General features: G+C 40.1%; 1 long non-coding RNA gene across 2 annotated transcripts; it reads left to right on the top strand.

Moving 5' to 3' along the window:
* The first annotated feature begins 2,207 nt into the window (after positions 1-2,207).
* Positions 2,208-19,326, top strand: LOC113998224. Of its 2 annotated transcripts, XR_005563973.1 has the most exons (3): positions 2,208-2,911; positions 13,992-16,174; positions 18,702-19,326. It is a non-coding gene; the product is annotated as an uncharacterized LOC113998224 (long non-coding RNA). The 2 variants fall into 2 exon arrangements; XR_005563972.1 differs by lacking the exon at positions 2,208-2,911 and having other exon boundaries at positions 9,268-16,174.
* The last annotated feature ends 1,625 nt before the right edge of the window (positions 19,327-20,951 follow it).

Genomic DNA, 20,951 nt, shown 5'->3' with positions numbered 1-20,951 from the left:
AGAAAAAGGGGCATTTTATGCACATAAGAAAATAGGTTATCTGCTAAGGAGACTTTTTTTTTCTTCAGTCCTCCACAGCTGTGTCCAGTTCCAATTTCTATAATAAAGTAAATTATTAACTCAAGTTGACGAATTGGTTGGTGTTGGTAATAGGCTTTCAAAATGATTAGTGATATATACTCATTACCCAAATTAAAAAGCCATATTAAAAATAAGGAGAGGAAATGTAGCAGCATTATCAAAGTAATAATTTCTATTTAGTGCATATCTTTCCTGAACTTTGGCAAATGTTGAATTATGCAAGACAAACACAAATCTGAAAGCGTTCTAATTAATGATGGTATTTCTTTGCTATCAAATTAAAACCAACATATTCACAGTGCATCTGACTTAAATGTTATCACAAGTTCTTCACACTTTGAGGAAAATTGTTGATATGTTTGAAAATATTATACCTATACCCAAGCTACCAGGCTTGAGCCATGTTCTTCCCTTGCAGAATAATTGTTGCTGGGAAAGACCTATATAATTGAAAGTTCACCCAAACATTTGTTTTGTTATTCAATCATCTCAAGGATAATAATAATAACAACAAGAATAATAATAATAAAAACAAATCCCAGAGATGAGTATCTTGACTTCAATTAATCACAGTGCTTTGTAATCCAGGGTTTGCTATGGTTTTCACCAACTAACAGAATCAAACAGTTGCTTTCACTTTAAAGATGCTTTATAGATGAAAACACATTTATAAAACTTCTCTCAGAATAAAACAATAATCAGGCAGCTAATTAAGCACATTGTAAATGCTGAGCTTCTGAGTTAAAGACCTGTCCAGGCTGCAACATCATTTTTACTTTATTATTATATGCAGAAAGCTAATAAAAATATAATTTTGAAAAAAAAATCACATTAGCGATTTGCCAGAGTGAATGTAGATGTCAAAAATGCTAATGCAGAGAAGCTGTCAGGAGTTTAAATAGATTTTTCACTGACTTGCCGTTCTTAATTATAGCTCAGCACCCTGTACAGGTTAAAAATGCCGGGTTCCTTCGAAACAAACTATGAGCTCCCTACCATCTCGTCAAATTCTCCTTCTCTTCCTTTCAAATGGATCAATCAGATGCCAACACATAACATTTTTCATTTACATCTTTTCTTAAGCTTCCTTATCCACTGCAATTATATTTTTACCCAAACCTATCCTGGAGGGGATAGAAGAGATTTCATGGAAGAAGCATAATTGGAAACTGAGCTTGCTCTTTCATGGGCTTCTTTTATGAGAAAGGATAACGTTTTGTGTGGTAGAAATTCAGCACTTAAATTAGGGGGTATGCTGGCTACTTAGTTAAATAATCTAGAATAATCAGGTCAGGAGGGAATAGCACATAGATTTCACTTAATGTTTGTATTAATTTTTCAGATAATGTAATTCCACGCACTAACCAGGCATTCAAGAGTGCATCAAAAAAGTGCTACGAACTGGAGGATTGACAAGTTGCTAATCCAATCCTCTGACAGTCACAGGGTGCCATGTAAAAGAGATCCTTTGTTCTTTAAGAGCTGATCGAGTTCCATTAGTATCCATATTCAGAGCCCTGGGCACAATATTAATGCTAATACCGTTGTTACGGAGATGGAAATCCGTTAAGAATGAACAATAATCAGCTCACAATATCACTGGACATATTCATGCAGCTTGTAGTGGGGTGAGATCCGATAGCTCTAAACCTTTCTAAAGAGAAAACGAAAATCCAATTAACATCTTCTGTGTAAACCTCCTCAGCTACTTTCACTGGAGATGACCTTGGGCAGCTGTGTTGCAATTTTGCCAAACCTCAGTTATGTCTTTAATTCAGCAGTGTTGTTGGGTTTTGCCCAAACAGAAGACCTGGCTCTGCAGCCTGCTCCTCATGCTGGGTAGGAGTTGCTCACACAAGTCACCTCAGCAGCCTTTGGCATGTTCAGCCCTGAGCTGCGACACAGACGGGCAGCAAACAGACTTTGGGCTTTACACGTCCCTGGGGAATGTTCAGGCCAACTGGCAAGAAAACTCCTTTTCTCTCGCCCTCCCACCTCCTGTAAAAAACCCCAGTTCTTAGGTCATAGAATGGTTTGGCTTGGAAGGGACCTTAAAGATGATCTGGTTCCAGCCCCCAGCTGTGGACAGGGATGCCTGTCCTGTTCTGGGTAGGACAGGTGGTGAGACCTGGCAAATGGTTAATCACATTGTGCTGAGGAAGGATGTGGTGAGGGGAAGAGATGCTCCATGTGCCCCCATTCAGGACTCCTCTCCAGCCCAAGGTTCAGGGGCAGATCAGACCTTGCAGCACAGTTCCCTGGACTCAGGGTAGTCCAGCCTATATTCAAAGGAAAATATACTCCTTTAGAACAAAGTTTCCTTGCAATCAGTTTGAATTGAACCTAGAAAAACTCTAATTATCGGTAAAATTTAGCCTGATGGGGGAAAAAAAGGAGTGTTTTATTTTGGAGCAGGATATGAATTCACCTGCAATAATTGCCCAAAGTAGGGAGAGAAAGCAACTGCCATGATAGAACTCTCAAACAATTATTTTAGATGTATTTTACTGTACTGTCCACTCAATGTTTTTCATTAACCCAGTAAGAAAACACAAGTTTTCATAGCCTGTCCTCCCTTTCTCTTTTGTTTCTGGCAAGAAGCCTGCAATTAAACTAGAAGATACTTCATGACAATGAACCCTCATCCTGGTGACCACATGGCTCAAGGCCCATGGGCAACATCCTCCATTGCAAGGTCTGGTCCTAATAACCATGAGCAGGACTCTGAAAGGAGAGAGAATCTTGATGGAAAGAAGCACATTCGTTCCCGGGGCAGCTTCTGGACGTAAAGCTTTTCCCTCCTGTAACTGTACAATCCACAGGAAAAGAGGTAAAAGCCTTGTTACTGACTGTGCTAATGCCATTGAGATGTTCAACATGAATGTAAGTTGTCTTCAGTCTGAATCTTTGTTGCAGCTGCTGTCAACACCACAAGTGAAGATCCCAAAATATAAAGCATTTTGAACTCACTCTTTTCATTTCCTTTTCATTATACGAGGACGATACTGCCTTATCTCAAAGACACACTTGCATATTTGCACTCTATAATGGAGAAACAGCACTACATACAGGTCCCTAAAAGTAAACACCAAACTCTGTAAATCTTGCATATAATTAGGAAATTTCTTCTGGATTTATTATTTTTTCCCCAAAGCTGTTACTGCTTGATTTGGCTGTCATCTGTGTCACTTCTATGGAAAGATTTTCTCTGTTAGAAAGGGAAAATCAGAGCAGCAAGCTAATAACTTGTTACAACAGGGAGATTTAAGGAAGAAAATAATGAAGCCGAGCTGCTGACAGCACTGTGGTGGCTGTACCTCCTCTTTAAGTGGAACCAGCCAGGATTACCCTTTGTTTTAGAGAGTCCCTCTTAGAAAGAACCCACACAAACCTTGGACTGGATGGACACACAAACATCCTTCAGACTGCAAAGAAAACAGCTTCCCCCATAAATATCCCCAGCCCAAGACCAACAAAACAAATTTGGTCTCAACTTTATAACTTTGATTTAATTTCCTACTATATTAATTTTGGCCATTCAATCTCACTGATTTGTTGTGACCTTGATTTGATTGCTTAATTGGCTTAGCAAAGCCTGGATGCATTAGCTCTGTAATGCGCTTGCTTATTCTTTCTTGTAAGATCTATAAAAATAAGCAGAACTTATTTTACATTAAATGGCTGTCAAGATTAGAAATCCCAGGCCAAAGATAATCTCAGGTATATGGAGGGCACTCTCTAGTCTAGTTCGATCTTGCCTTGTTCAGATCTGGCAATGTCTGAGTGTTGACATGTGCCCTTCAGTACAACTTTCTAGTTTGAGATCACTGTCCAGTAACAGCTTGGCTGAGGCATGAGCGCTCATTTTTTTCTCAGGTGACTGCTGTGGGGGTTGTTTCTACGGGTAGAAGCAGAGTTTGGAGCAGCTGGTGGCAATACCTTCTGCAGAGACAGTAAAACTTTCTCATATGCTTCACTATCATCATCATACCTGACTGAACCCAGTCTCTGCTGCTGATTTTAAGCTTGCTGATGCAATGCAATGGCATTTCTGAATTTGCTTCATTTGCATTTAAACAATCAAGAGTTTTAATTAAAATGCATAAATGAATCATGCACTAGAAGCCCTATCTCCCATGTTATTTATTTTTTATATTAAACCTTCAGTTTGATGGATAAGGACTGCCATTGGTCATTTCTGCTAAAATGATCCCATCAGCAGTGAAATATCTGACAAATCTGATGTTAAATTTTTCATCCCTAGCTTTCAGCACTTGTGGTCCATTGAGATAAATAGCACGTCTCACACTTTTCGTCTATTCTTTGAAGCTCTCTGGGACCAGCACTTCGTTGAAGAGGGAGAGGTATAGGTCAAAGGATTATTTGAGATCCAAACAGTGCTCTCCTTATGGCTTTTTTATATGGCCTAGCAAATCCACAGTGGTGAGAGTGTCTTTAACTTCTTCAGTGTCTTACATTTGTAACAACTACTGCTTCTTTATAGTGACAGAATTTTGGGGTTTGGTACTGACCTGTTGATGAAACAGAAAGTGATGTGGACTTTCTCCTAAGTAAAACCCATTTTCTTAATGCTTTTTAAAAAATTATTATTATTTTTACCCTGTGACAGCGGTATCTGCAGTCATCACAGAAGTTCCTGCTACTTCCAGAATGCACTGCTTTGCAGCACAGTACTGAAATTTAACTCCAAGGAAAGTAATTTGTCCCAAGAACTGCATCCTATAGAAAATAAGGCAAAAAACACACTCTGCTGGTAGCTTCTCTCAGAGGATTACTGTAAAACTAAGCTAATAACAATGCAACATTCCTTCAAAAACTGAAATCTTGCTCACATGCTAAGAAGCTATAAGAGTAACAGCATCATCTGGTGGCTTCTGCCACAAAGAATGGATTAATTGATTTTTTTATTTTTTTTTTGGTTCTACTTTCATTTAAATTCCTCATCTCTCAGGTGAGGCCAGGTCCTGAAGGAATGTGTGAGAGGAAAAACAGACGGAAAAGGATAAAAATGAGAGGAGGTAATAATGAAATCCTCAGCTATACTGAAACATTAAACTGCATCTGAGTATCTCAGATCTTTTTAAAAGGATTTTTTAAAGAACACTGAAAAACACCATCCTCATTGAAGTCAAGCTTCATTTACAGCAATGCCAGATGGGTTGGGATTTTCGAAGCATGCATTAAGAACAGGAACAATGCTGCTAAAGGCCTTGAACCTTAGATAAGGATTGGTGTAAACCTCCACAAAATCTTAAGACAATTCCTTTTCATCATTTCTTTTGTAAGTGCCAGATCAAATCCTTCAAACTCCTCCTGCATCTTCCTTTCGGAATTCTTATTAATGATCCTCTTAACACTTGGAGAGGTGGTATGTAAAAATGAGATGAACATACATTAGTTTTCAAAAGAGTTTCTGCTGCGAACAAGTGCTATTGTGATTATGACTGTAAAACAAGCTAATCCACCAAAGCTTACATCTATGGTTAGTGTAGTACTGTAGGCTGAATCAGCCTGCCTGAGGTATTAAACCTCCCAACCTTAATGGGCTGAAGAATTCCCAGAAATGTCCAAGGTCCCTTGTAAGAAGTTTACCATGACCCAGATGAAGCATAAGGGCCATACTAGCCCACAGAACCCAAAGTCTCCAGGATTAGTTGTTGCAAAAGCTTATTAACAAGGCAATAAAATGAAAATTATTCCTTCTGGCTTTATTGGTGCACAATGTCTGTTTTACATTCGTACAGTTTCTGTCCTATCCTTGGCAGTTGTCTTCTTTGTTGTATTCTTACAAAGAGAGAAATATCAAAACATTAATTTAAGCTGTCACAATGCAAAGGGCTGACAGTCATATAAAGAATTATCATTGTGGCAGAGAATGAAGACAAGTTAGCGAAGGAAAATTAAAGTGACTAGCTAAACAGAACCAAACTTCTTGAAAAATCTAGGATATTGCCATGACAATTCGAATCACTCCAACTTTTTCTTTTTGTGTTTTCAGCACTTTCCTACACAATCTATTATCAATCTGATGGGGAAAAGAAAGAAAAAGAAATCGCTTCACACGTAGTCTAGTTTCAGTGAAATATGTATTTCAAAAGAGAAGATTCATCCTGTACCAGTTTATGCAATAAGATAAATTGCAACTAACATCAATCTTTGTAATTTTCCATAATTGTAGAAGTCAGACTGACCAAGATTATAGCCTGTCTAATCTTTTTTGCTAATGCATACCATATAGAAATGTTTCTTTGTCCTCTCCAGGTCTTTTTTGCAAAACAAAAATTATTCCTTTCTAGCAAACAATAAGATTCCTGCAGGTGGTGGCTTGGGGTCTCAAATTGTCTTGCATATTCTTAAGAATAATTTTAAATACTTTACAAATAAAAAAAGGAAGAGTGGTTAAAAGAAAATAACCACTTTACTCTTGTGTTATGATTTTTAGCTATAGCTCTTGGGACACTTTACTCTGGCTCTGAAGAAAGTGAGAGCATGAGAGGCAGTCTCAAGGTGCACGTCGATGCCCAGCAAGCCAGAGCACTGCAGCCTGAATAAGTTGTTTTCTCCAGAAAAGAAAATCAACAGGATCTGTGTCATAGGACAGGTTTTCAATGCTTAGTCTTGGGCTCTGGCCTCTCATCATATGCTACCCAGCTAAGAGGTGGAGGCTAAGAATTAAATGCAAGGAGTTGGTGAAACTCCACATCCCATCTTCCACACAAATGTCTGCTGCCTTCTAGCTGTGGTATCTGCAGTGCAAATTAAGTCAGTCAGCATTGCAGTGGCTAACAGATCAGATTACTAATGAAGCATGAGTCCACAAGATTGCTTTATATAGTCAAAATTCATAATTAATTCCCATACACATAAGCAATCATTGAGTTCACTCAGCTAGCACATCAAAACCCGATGAAAACACCAAAGGCTGAGCAAATCAGTCTTCCCAAGGTAGATGAATGAGAGGCTTACATGACTAATGCCAGCAGGACAGAGGCACAAAACTCCCTGTGGATGTAAGGACATAAGATCCTTTCCACTTGTTCATCATCCTTACCTGTCTTTAAGTACTGTAATCCTGGAATTAGAAAAGCAGAGTGTTTAGAAACACCGCAGTAGGTTGCGTGTGTATTCAGCAGCAGTAGGCATTCAATCCAATCAACCCCAAGAGCAGCCTGCCAGCATTGTCTGGTAGAGCAGGTTGGCCAAGACCTGATGTGTCCTCGCAGGGTTGGACCCTCTGCACAGTGAAGTCACACCTAAAACATCAGTCCAGATCATGAGACAGAAAAAAAATAGCAGGGAAGGACTGCAATCACTATTACTCTCCAAATAAATCAGAGGTACATTATGAGTTGGGAAAGCAGACAAGAAAACACTTAGAAATGTAATAAATGTGAATTGCTGCAGTCACACCAAACACAGCTTCATTCCCCTAATTGTATCAATTATTTTTTATGATTGTGATCTCAAAGATGTTAAGTTTTGTAAGAAGACTTATTTGCAAATCACTTTGATTATTACCTGTGCATAGTGTGAATGTGTTTAAAAGCTTCTGCATATTCTCTTTGGCCCTCTGATCCCCCGTTGCAGCATCCTGAATCAGCTGGCAGAACATTAGGCACTTTAGACACTTCTACTTGAAGCATTCAGACAGTCCTGGAATTATTGGGGTAACTCAAATGGAAAGTCTTTGTCTAAGCTGTCCTTTCATTGATCCCAGGGCTCTTATGACAGACTTTGCTTTTCATATTTCTGTGTCTCTCTTTCATTTTTTAATCAGATATGTTTTACTGTGAGGAAGAATTTGACCATTTGCTATTGTGTTCTAAGAAATAAGCCTACTAGACCAAGCATTCAAGGTAATTTCATTTCTGCAATAGGAAGTATAATTGAAGAATCATATTTTCAATGTGAGACACTATCTAAAACTAGTCCCTGGTATGAACCCTGGTCAACTATATACAATCCTCTTTAATATGGCCTTTGATAGCATTCATTTAGCACTCCAGTGCAAAGCCTCCAAAAGGGCATTGAATGAAATTAGTTTCCAAAAGGACTGGAACAGTAACAGAAGTATCTTCCTCTGAATTAATGGCAATCTTAAAATCTCAACTGCTTTGAAACAGCACATTAATCCACAATGAAAATGTTTGCATATCATTAAAAAAATACAAACAGGATTAACAAAGAACTTTCCAAGGACAAGATATATTCACTTTGATTTTAAGAGGGAAAGGAAAGTTAAGTGCCTTAACTTTTTTTTTTTTTTTTTAAAAAGAGAGAATTAGAGAGAGACGTTATAACTAGATGATAGAAAAAACTAACCCTGCCCTCCTCTTCCCCAAACACCAACTTGAATATTGCAAAGTTTATTTAGTAACCATCTATCACCATCACAAATGTAAATCTAACTGCTCATTGATGCAGCATGCCTGGCAATGGGTCTGTAACACACTTGTCACAAACACTCTTTCCAGGCCGTGCTGTAAGGCAGCCTGAGCCTGTAAGAGCCCCTTGTACCCCAGAGCTCCTCAATGCTCATACCAGGATCAATAACAGCAACTTCACTGGTGCGAGGAGTATGATCTGTGAGCAGATCTTTTTGGAGGTTTTTGGTCATGCAGCTCTACAGACTGTAAAGGGAAGCACCCAGATCATCACCTGAATAATTATTCACCAAAGGAAGGGGAGGCACTTCAGAGCAGGAAGTCATCCCCTTCCAGACTCTATTTTATGGTGGCATAAAGTGACTCCTCTTTTTGTTGACTGCAGAAGATGATTAAGCAACAAGCTTAGACTAGATAATAAAGCTTCAGAAGGCTAAAATTAGATTGGGGGAATCCTACTCGAAATATTTTTGGGTTTGGTCTTCAGCTAACCTACAGCTAGCCCATTTCCCTGATGAAGTGTGTGAAACCGTTCCCCCAGCAAAAGTTTGCCTTTTATAATATACACAGTCTGGATCCAGAAAGCAATGAGCAAAAAGCTTCTGTAGGACAGAGAACAAAAGGCTGCCAAAAGAGAAGCCAATTGCCTTGACTGCACCTTCATGAGGGCACTGGTTCCACCTAGAGACTATGTTTCTCCTTGAAACTTTTCACCAGCTTCTCATTTCTCCTTCGTGTTCCCTTTTGGGCTGAGCAGAGCTGTAGCACCAGCTCTGCTCTTACCATCACTGTTCAAAGAGCAGTTTCAGTGCTATGCAGCATGAGTAAAGGACAAAGGTAGCCTAGAGTGGAGGTGAGATTCTGAAAGATGGAACAGTATCATCTACAAATTATCTACCTGAAAGATATGGGCTTAGGAAGGCTCATCCTCCTACAGCAGAAACAAATTCTTACCCTGGTCCAGTCTCTGACTTCATTTCTCCATCAAGTCAGGGCTGGCCTGGTGACCACTCTGCTGAATGTGCTGAATGCAAGATGAAGCCTTCCTGCCCTCTCTGTCCTGTTCCTCACTTTTAAACCTGCACATCTGCACACACATCTCAGCACCTGTGCTGGGGGACCTTGTTTCTAAAAGTGAATTTAGATTGAGATGAACAGGGATTGTTTAGGGAGCAAAGAGCAAACCTCTTTTAAGCCTTAAAACTGTTTTTAGTAGAGTTTCTGATTGCTCCAGAGTATATATGTGCTCACACGTATGTTAGAAGTGCAGCAAAAATGATTAAACACACGAGGGAAGAGGCTTCCATCTAAAAAGTGATTAAAAAGACTAGCATTGTTTAGTTTACAAAACACAAGAGTAAAAGATGATATAACAGAAGCAGGGAGAAGGGGCTATTTATTTTGTTTTCTCTGAAGCACAAATATGCATGGAAAGGTGAAGGAAAAATGATGAAAACATTTGTGCAGTGTATAATCAACCCTGCAACTCATTGCTGCAGGATATTAGGCAAATTTTTCAAAAACATTTCTAAATGTGTTTGATGCTATGAATAATAAGCCTCAGTTCCTGAGGTGAAGGAAAAGCAAAAACAAACCATCTCCCCAAACTGGAAGGACGGTTAGTCCCTGTCCTTGTGCTTAGATTGGTTAGAGATGGAATTTTTGTCTCCAGAGGGATGGCATTATTTATTTATCAAGTGCATGATATGGGAGTGCTCGTTTCCTTCAAGCAGGAGGTTCTGTAGAAGGCAATTAAAAGGGTCAGCAAGTGCAGCTGTAAGAAGTCATTGCCGAAAGATTTGCCCCAGAATACATAAAGTTAGTAATGGTGAAGTGGCTTGGGTTCAATTACTTTGTTCTCAGCTGGTTATTTTCCTCAAAAAACTTCAACTACAGCTAGGTAACAGTCAAGGCTGTGAATGAAAATGGAATAAAATATATTTATGTCCTTGGAAAGTTCTTCACTAATCCTGCTTGTTTCTACACACTTGTACATGCCAAGTAAACACTTTCGCTGCAGATACAGCCTATTTTGGGTATAAAAGGGAAACTGTTGTACCTCCAATATTACTCCAAGTTAGCAGCGAGTGGAGTCTGGATTTTAATGGTCCCCTCCACACCAACCAGTGCTGAGAGCAGCCTGAGAGGGAGTCGATCTGGGTGCTGAAGTGACATGGCAGCCCAGTGCCACGCTGCTGGGGCTGCTGTCGGCTGTGCTCCCACATCCCATGCGGCTGCAGTTGGTGCTGTCAGACTGGGAATGAGCTGGGGAGCAGGGAAGGTGCTGCTGTGAGCAGAATTAGTACCTGCTTAAAATGTATATGGAGAACAAACTGTCTTTTTAAAAGAATTTTAAATGCTACTTCTGGCTTATGAATAGTTTCCTTGCAACTGTCAGGCCATCTGCTTGGAGAGGGGTCTGTGCAGTCATGAAAAGGATCTTAAAATATACTCTCCTCATAAACATCTTTTGTTTGGAAAATCCACATGCATCACATAATGCAGTAAATGGCAGCACAAGCTGAAGTGAAACATTTTTAAATGCCGAGGATGCAACCTTGGATACAGCCCCCCCCCCCCCCCCCGCCTCCCCTCTATTAATAAGCACGCTTTAAATGCACCCTCAGACACATTCTCTTACAGCCTCAGATTGGCAGCACCCACCTGCTGGGAAACATGCTAAGATAACTTCCTTGGGTACATCCAAAATACCAAACTGGGTTGTGGGCAGAAAAGAAACAGGCTCCTGCAAAGCAGCTCTCTCGGAGATTACATCATTCTCACAGCCAATTTTCTGCCTACACTGCACCATTTTCTACGGGGTGTGTGTGTGTGAAAAAAAAATAGCATACGTTCGTGTGTACACAATCAGAAAGGCCAAATTAAGGATGTGCAAGCACATCTAATTCTAGCATTTCCTAACTTTTGGGAGCTTAGGTTTTCAGAACTGCTTGGTACGTGAATATATACAATATATACATATGCACATAAACATTTATTTGGTTTGCATGCTTAGAATATGAAATCGTGTGTATGAGAAGAGTGTTATGCTTTCCTTACATTTTTTTCTCTTTATTTTCATCATTCTTTGGTCATTTTTTGTTTACCCACTTTTTGTTATTCTAATGTAAGTTCAAATATACAAAATGCTAATTTTCTTTTACATAAAAATGTAATAAAACTTTCTGGCTTTCTTTATAAACAAATTTTAGCAGGAATGTTGATGGGATGCTGTATACCAAGTAAAGAAGAAATACTGTTTAATTATCTTCCATATAAAATCCAATAAAACGTTCTGGCTTTTCTTATTTTTCTGTACTGGGGATTAACATCAGTGTCTTTGTGATGAGAAATCTGCATTCATGGCTCCTCTATTTAGATTTAAATAGGAATTATAGTTCTTGGCAGAAAGGGATCTGTCAAATATCACAGCATTTGTGGCAGGTGGTCACTGCATTGCTTAGTACAGACACTGCCTGCTTAACCATAGCCTGAAGTAAACATCAAAAGTCAATTATTCTCTTTGTAAATATTTTATTTATATTTTGGAGGCTAACAAACATCTTTTCAGTGCTTGGCTGAGACCTTCCTCCACGGATCATAATCCTACTGAACCTGCATTTGGGTGGTTAAGAATGTGTTTAGCAATCCAGGGATACCAGCTTAGCTACCACTGTATATTGGGTTTCATAACCCAATTCTCTGCTTCAAAACCTTTAATGACTTGGCTGGGTTGAAGTGGACAGAGCTAAAACTTGTCATGGTTGTTACCACTGCAGCTGCCAATTAGTACGACAACCATGTATTATTTTGCCTTTCCTCAGTTAAACTGTATTTTGAATATAAATAAAGAAAAAAAACAAACAGGGTGCATTTCCTTGGATTTAACACTTCGGGGGTGGGAAAGCAGGAGGTCTGGTTTAATAGTAAGATAAGTGTGTGCACAGCGGCCCTGCAGTGGTAACTTGAACGCACAGTGAGTAGCAAATGTGGAGCAAGAGCTGAACTCTGAGGGTCAAATGCCTTGAAGAAATGTCTTGTTGCAGGGTGAACCTACTAAAATAAAATGACAGTATCTGGCAAGTTATGCATACATGGCAGAATCTCTCCCCAAACCACTATGGTGTGGAAAACGTCGAAAGATGCTGCAACACATTTTAGATCCTTATTTGAACTCTGTCTGAACTCTTCGGGCCATTAACTAATCAGATCATCTCATTTAAACAATGTTATAAAAATAATCAAGTACTTCTGCCTACATAAATACACTTTGAATATATTTACCTTAAAGAACCGGGATTTCTTGGGTGTTTACTCCTGACATTCGGGAAACAGAAGGAGTACAAAATGTTAAGGAGGAGCAGAATTCTCTGAGATGGGGCTCTGGGTAATTTTCCCTGTAAGCCTGTTTGGTGGCAAGTTAATTGACTCCCACATTACTGAAACTGCAATGTACTAAAGCACTGGGTGCTCGTTTTGCTGCACTATTTGACTGGCAAAGGCCATCTGTTCTATCCCATCCATCCACATGCACAGCGTCTATTGTTGTCAACAGGATTCACATACACGTGGATCAAGGCAAGCATGTGCCTCAAACTGTTTTGATCCCTAGAACATGGATTTTTCATTTTCTTTGTTTCTTTGTGCTCACCCAGTAATAATACTTGTCATCTGAGAATTCATATTGATCTTGTCATTGCCTTAAAATTGGATGACAATTACTATCTCTGTCAAAATTCGATCTGATGAAATGGCTCCAATTAGGAAGGAAAAAGAAGGAATCCATCACAGCAGGGAGCATTGCATTTGGCTTTAGAGTAGAAAAGCTTCTATTAAACGGGAACTGTTGGAAGAAGCAAATGGGAACAAGCTTGACAGATATTAGGGCACCAGTCTCAAAATCCATAGAAATTAGGTATATATATGAAATGAATAGCCATTTAATATTTGCAGTCCGTATCTCTCTGCAAATCTGAGTTGAAGCTCCTCTGACAATAAATGCCAGTAACTGTTGTTTTCATTTTCTGATCTGGTCAGACACACAGTGGCAGTTGACGCCAGGCTTCCTACATTTTCCAGTCCAGTTCTGATCACCAGTGTAATTATAATACATTATCAAGAGTAGATTTGCTGAAGTTTTGGAAATGATAACAGCATAAATTACATCTTGTTTCCAGATACTGATCTTACCTTGAAACTAAATGGGAAGAGGTAGTGAAAGAATTGAAAACAAAAGAGCGAGTGCACTTCCATTGCTACTGATATTGACACTAAAGCAAACAACTTATCCCTGCCAATTACAAATAAAATTGTGCTAATTACAGATTTTTTGGTTTATAAATTAGCCCTGAAAAATTAGCACGTGCATTTGTGTGTGTGTAGGGGTGGGGGAACCTTTTTCCAAACCAAAGATGTTTGTTTCATATCAAGTTAATGTTTTATTCAACTAAAAAAACCTGACAGTGTTCTGTTTCTGAGGTCAGGTTCACCTGTAATTCTGGGCAGGTCTTACCTGGGAGCAGAGAGAAGGATGTTAGTGCTCAGCTCTCCACAAAGGACTGGAAGCCTCCACCCACCCAGCAGAATGATCTCAGCTCAAGGCCATTCTTGCATTGGTTTCTCTGAGTTGGCCCAGTAAATGCTGTTTCTTCACAAATAAAAGCATGGCAGGAACTGGTTTTTTGATTTGTACAATTATTGAGCTTCTGAACATGAGACTGCACAGTTTACCTCCCTGGAAAATCATGTTTTCTTAACAACATGGAAGAGCTCCTCAAGACACTGAGGGAACCCAACCAAGTACACTATGCCTTTAGCAGGTGGTGATTTTCCAAGCTAAAAATGTAGGATCCGTGTGATGCAGAGATGAGTCACCACACCTCACACAGCAACAGGCTCTTTGGTGAAAGGAGGTAGGTGAGTTGGTGCTCACAGGTCTTCCTCTAGCAAGCTGGGTAGACATGATTTCCTTTTCCCCAAACCTTTCTCCCCCCACCTCTGTTTTCATTAGCTAAAAACCTACTTACTGACTCTGACCTACATTTGCAATAGTTGCAGAATGCAACAGAACTGTGTTTCTGGGGAATTTGCTATTTGCTAAAAATTTTAATCCAAGCCATTTTGAAATGTTATATGTTAACTGAGCAAACACAGCAATCAGAAAAGTATACAAACCCCAAGCAATTGTCCTGGATTTGTTTACAACGCACTGCTATTAATGAGCATCTGGGATGAGTATGGGATCTTGTACTATGGATCTCATGATCTGTACAATAATGGCTGATTTTAATTGACTTTTGCTTCATATAGCAAATCCCAATTGGAGAAGTTCCAGGATGCTGCTAGTGAAGAACTGTGGGCGGGTGCATGTTTTGAAGTGATGGTAAACATTGTGACATATACTGTGTGTACCACATATTCTCATATACACATTTTGACTTTTGTTGCCTTGGCTTTCACACAGCATTTCTAACATAGACATTCCTATTTGCCAGTTTGAGTGGAAATCTGTTAATATGTGAATACTGCTCGCCAGCACGTACCAGCATCACTGGACTCTCAGCACTTCTCCCATGGAACACCCAGCCCTGCATGCTCAGAGGGGCTCCACAGGACTGCAGCATCTGTGTGAGCAGGACTGGCAGAGTTGCTATGAGAAACCATAACTCTGAGAACATGTAACTCAGCTCAGTGAGTGATCCACTAATTCCCAATGTAAGCCACATCACCAAGAAGGCCTCGCTCTTTTACTGCCATGGATATTATTTGCCTTTCAAGAGATGCTGGTAGCTAGTGCCAAATTTGGTCAAGCTGTTTTAGCACTTGGAGTACTATGGGTATTAAAATACCTTTAAAGGTCTGGGACTTTGAGCCAGATTACCTGTATGATGTATTTTAATGACTAGCCAACCCTTCTGCTTGAACTGAAATTTGTCCTGAATCCACAGTAGCTCTTTGGGAACCTGGACTCAGCCAAGATTTGCACAGGTTTTTTAATTTGATGCATTAAAAAGTCCCCTGCTACATATCCCATTCTGCCTGGCTGCAATATCATGGCCAATATTAGACTAACAATTTGGTTTTAGGCTCTTTCCACAAAAACATTTGCATCACACAGACCAAAGCTACAAGGTATTTATAGGCACTGAAGCTATGTCTATCCTCTCCCTCGCAGTAACGTGCCCTGAGCACAGGGAGGGTCTCTGCTGCTGCCCACACCACTGCCTGTGTCTCCAGTGATGTGGCCAGAGTGTCTCTGATACCATTGCAGCAGCTCGTCCTCCACTTTAGCCTTAAAATATTTTTTGAAAACGAAGGAAAAAAAAAAGAGAGAAATTTTCCTCAGTGCAGCAGAACCACTTCTCACAGAGTCCACCTGGTTGTTAGACAAGAATCGTGCAAGAGAGATTTGCATGTGTGAGGAAGCCAGTGTGAAGTAGCTGCTCGAATCCACTGTGCTGCACACAATGAAACGAATGCTGGTGAATGGGTGTTTCTGTGAGGTAATACTTCCATCACATCCAATTCTAATGTTATCCAGCACACTGCCTTGCCAAGAGCCTTCTTTGTATTGCAGGAAGCCATCTGTGATGGTAACTAAAATGGGAACGGAACAGGATTCACTTTGGAGCGCCCGTCAGAAGTGCTCCCCTCCGGCACGCGCTGCCAGCAGCAGCATCTCTTCCAAGGTGAGGAAGGCACTGTCTATGCACATCCCAGAACTACCCAAAATGGATGTTGTGCTGCTCACCTGCCATTTTCATGTGGTGCACATACCATCTCTATGCCTTGAACCATAATGTGTCCTTGGTGGGCACCATTAATTGCTATGGAGATGGTGGGTGGGACGATGGATCATTTTGAACAGGTTATTCAAAGCCTTGTTTTCAGTCTTTTAAGCATATCTCCTGGCAGAAAGTGCTGATTGTTTTCATTGATCTTTGCTGCTTCTGGTTTAATTTTTCCTTCTCTATCTTCAAGTCTCTATCTTTGTCCCTTTCTTTGCCAAACTATTCATTTGCTGCTGGCTACTCACAGGTCTGTGTTTCAGAGAGCTTCCTGTTTTGTCCATCTTGCTGTTCTATTTTCCATATATTTTTTTCTCTGCAAATTTTGCCTTATTGTGCAGTGGCATGTGACTATCTGCTAATGCCAATATTACTCCTTGAGAATGCTTTTTCCTTGCATCATCAAGGGTTTAAGTGGAAAGCCTTCAGCACAGTGCAAATTTCACTCCTGAGAAAATCCATCTTTTGAGGTAGCTGATTTTAATTAAAGAATACTCTCTCTCCCTCTCTCTCTCTCTCTCTCTGGATTATACTTTAATTTCAGTCTCTATCACAACAGTAGATACTTCTTAGATAAAATGTATTTTTGTCTCTTTTCATCCATGATTATCTGTAGTTCTTAAACACTTGGGGTCAGCAGCTGGTCCCTAGTTGATGTAGTTCAGGAATAATTCTATTCAAAGGAATTAATTCAGAACAAAATTGGTTTTAAGTTCAAAATCAGGCAAAATGTTCATAATATTGTGCCCTTATTACATATGTGAGCGAAACTCCCAGAAATATCAGTGATAACAATCATGGTAATAAACAGTAATCTCTGAAATGTATAACCCCTTCCTCCTGAGCATTTTAGACATCAATGCATTAAGCTGCTGTCATATGAAGAAATGTCATTATCCTAATTTTACACAAGGGGAAAAAGGGTGACAGGAAGTTAAGAAAGCACCTGAAATTCTTGTAACAAGAACTGAACCTACATCTCCTGATCTCCTGTTTCTAATGTCCTAAGCACAGAGGGAATCTGTTCCCAAGGGATATAAAACTGAGGTCTTGAGAGTTAATAGTCATGAAAGAATCAACACTATTTCTGCCTCCATCATCCTGCCAAATTATGATTGAAATAATATCAGTATCATAACTTAAATTGTTTATGCATGGTTAATTTGCACATTTAAACCATTTCCAGATTTCTCACAGAAATGGTTGAAGCATAATGCTGGGTAGAGAAAGTCTTGCTGCAGATTTAAAACCTTACTGGTGTGAAGCTGGAGCGAAACCCTGTCACTTTTGAAACCAAAAGCAAAACTTCCCCTTATGGCAGAACCAGGATCCTGGCCAAGGTCCCTACGGCCATGAGGACTCCCCTCAATCCCCCCACATAAGTGTTTCTTCATGTGAAACAGTAAGATATGGGTGTGCATATACACACGTGTATATATGCGACAGAATGCAGGCAGATGCATATAAACCCACACAGAAATTATGGGACGAGTTCAAGCTGGCAAGAGGGGGTTCTATTTTCTGTGTGCTGAGTGACATGAAGCAAGTCGTTAAGTCATTGCACCAGCCATTGTGGATTTTTTTCCCCTTTCTTTCCTCTGCTTTTTGTTTGTTTGTTTGTTTGTTTGTTTTAATGCCCCCCCCCCAACACAGATATGTATCTCTGCTTAGTCATGCACTTCTTATCTGAACAGAATTAAAGAAAAAAATATGTATGTAGGATAAGTGTAGGAATAAAATGTGCTTTGGCAAAGTGCTTTAAACTGCCTTTCTGCCAGTAAGCCATTAATTTGTGCTGCTTTGTGTTCTCCAAGCTCAGAATAATTCCCATCTGCCTTGACTCACTATCTAACACAGAAAGGAAGAGGTCCTTTTCTGAGCATGGATGAAATAGGAAACTTTTTGTATAAATGAAGAACGGAGCTTGGAATTCTGGTGTTTCTACCACTGGGACCTAAAATAACTTGAGGTCCTGCTCTTTTAATTAATTTCATTATGATGAGCCTGCCTCTTCTGTCCGTGTATGTTTTTCCAGCTTTTGTGTTCCTAGCCTGCCTGAAATACGTATGTATTCCCCTTCTTTCCTCCTGCTGAAGCTGAAGATGCAATCACATCTTTGAACCATCTGGTTTTTAATTTATTATTTTCCCCCATTGCATTAACGGGCTCTCTCGTTTTTCTGTCAGGCTAACAACTTGGCTCCTGTTTATCTTAGATATGTTAACATGCTGTTCCTCTTCTGGGCACTTGCTCAGTCTATTGTATTTTCTGAAATTAAACACCAGGGAGTTTTTAATATTATTTTCTTCATCAGCCCAGGGAATATCCTCTACCTTTACAGCCTCTCTTCCTCCTTTTGTTGTTCCAGCGAACATTTTATGACTCTTGCTAAATTTAGGTTAATATCTTATTTTTCTGTCCTCTCTAGATCACTCCCAAGATGATTTGTTGGAGCCTGCCTAGGCACGTTCCTGTGTGAGGAACTTGGTGAGCAACCTACTCATGTGAGGCCAGAGAGCATCCAGGATTCCCTGAGGGAGGCAGAGGAATCCCTGCAGAACTCCTCATGCGTCCCCATGGGGCAGGACACAAGATTTGGGAAAAACCTTCCATGCCTTTGTTAACTCACCCACAAAATGAGCGGATTGGTGCGGTGGAGCCCCTCACATTGACACAGCCAGCTCTTGTCCCAGCCAGGTGAGGCTGTGCCAGACAGGGCAGCCTGGCAATCCTGAGACAACAGGGAGCTGTACATCCCCAAGATGGCTTGGAAGTTCCAGGTAATCACAGTATGGAGCATAACGTGGATTTATATTTGTTACTTTACTTGCCTATGGTACCTCCCAAGAGCCTTCTGAGGCATTCCATTCTTTAATAAGCTGAAAGTGCTCTGAGATTTTTCTAATGAAAATGATATAGGAGCACACACTGTTATTATTAAAACCTCTCTCTTTTTCTCTAGGAACTGCTAAAATACATTTACAGTTTATATCCTTTTTGGTGAGCATTAAACTTTCTAATTTAAAATAATAAAGCCTGGTTTGCTCGCTTTCTTTCCCTTCTATTTCAAAAATATAAAAAACTGACAGTTTTCTAACTATTCTTATTTTGCTGAGTGATTTTTGGATTTCAATAAAAGTAACACTGTGGTTACAACACTTTGTGAGATAAGCAAAGAGATTTTTTTTACAGCACAATTATGGAAATTTCAAAGAATCTTATAAATATCCTGCTATTTGCATATATGAGATAAGCATATTTTAGTAATGGTTATGACAGGCTAGCAAGGAAAATGTGTGGGACAGCTATATAGCAAATACATGGAAACATGAGGGGGTGTCTGTGCACATGCAAACAGAGAGAGGGTGTCTGTGCACTTTTCCAGTGAAACCTGTCCTCAGTGGGTGCAGGATCCCCAGGAACACATGGTGCTCCCCAAGGAAAAGGACCACCCCTATCCTACGACTCAGTTTCCCCCCTCACAGATATAAGATCAGTGTTATTTTTCTAACACAACAAGGCATTTTGGTCGATCCAGATGGTGAGCACTAGATAAGAGTTAATATGCCAGCTCTGAGTTTTGTTTCCACTTACCAGGGTACAAAGGCTGGGATTTGCCAGGACCTCAGGGTGCAGCTGTGCCGTATCTCAGCTGTCCAGGCTCAGGGCTGGGGGACATGGGGACGCTTGCAATGTGCACTGCCAGCCCCACCACTCTGCTGTCACAGCCCTCACACCTCCCAGGGACAAGGGCTGAGCCTCACCAAGGCAGGTCACTGCTGCCAGGGCTGCTGCTCAGCAGGCTACTCCAGGCTGCCTAAAAGGCTAACACAGCCCTAAGTGCTCCTGAAAAGCCCATGAGGCAACTAAGGCCAGCTTGGTCTGCAACACATACCCAAACCTCCACTCAAAATCCCATGAGAATGGAGCCATAGCCGCCTAAGAGGCTTTCTGAAACGAACCGTGCTTTCATTCCGTTGTTTGCCTTTGTATTTTTAAGTTGGAAATTGCTCCTCGGGTTATGCCTCAGAGCTGTTGGGAAGCTCCGAGAATTAGTGTGGCAATTTTCTCAGTCCTTTGTTGAAAAGGAAGAGTCCACACAAAAAATGCACTGGCATTCCAGCTGCATAAACAGTGTAAATTGCTGTCAAACAAAAAGACGATTTAGCTAAAATAAACCCCAAACAAACAATCCCCTCCACACACACTTTTCTGTCCCCATTAGAACCACAGGTTTCTATTCTGTGGACCTCCCATCCATCTGCTTGGCCCTTGAAAGAGTCCTTGAGAAACAGAAAAATGAAAACCACTTACTTTCTGAAAACTAATCTTGGTTTCCCAGTGCCTGGCTTTCAGGGGAGTTCCACTTGAGGCTTGATTTCTGTAAGTGCAGATTCTCAGTATGTCCTGAACAATTAGATATCTTTGAGGATGTTGAAAGCAAGGCATAAAAAACAGAATCAATCATGAGTCTTGTTTGACAACTGACACTATTTCTAATGCAAAAAAACCCCAAGCACTAAATAAAACAGTAATAATAAAAAAAACCCAGAAAGCTCAAAATCAAAAGAGAATCTACCAAACCAACCCTCATCTCTTTAGGTTTTAAAACATACATTTCTTCTACAAAAACTTTTTTCATTAGCCTACCTAGAAAAAAATTACAGAGGTAGAGATC

Source organism: Pipra filicauda, unplaced genomic scaffold, assembly GCF_003945595.2.
Source record: "Pipra filicauda isolate LSUMZ 115617 unplaced genomic scaffold, ASM394559v2 scaffold270_size1042834_pilon, whole genome shotgun sequence".
In the NCBI taxonomy this organism is placed as follows: Eukaryota; Metazoa; Chordata; class Aves; order Passeriformes; family Pipridae; genus Pipra; species Pipra filicauda.
The sequence above is the reverse complement of the archived record's forward strand: the minus strand, read 5'-3'. Positions and strand labels throughout refer to the sequence as shown.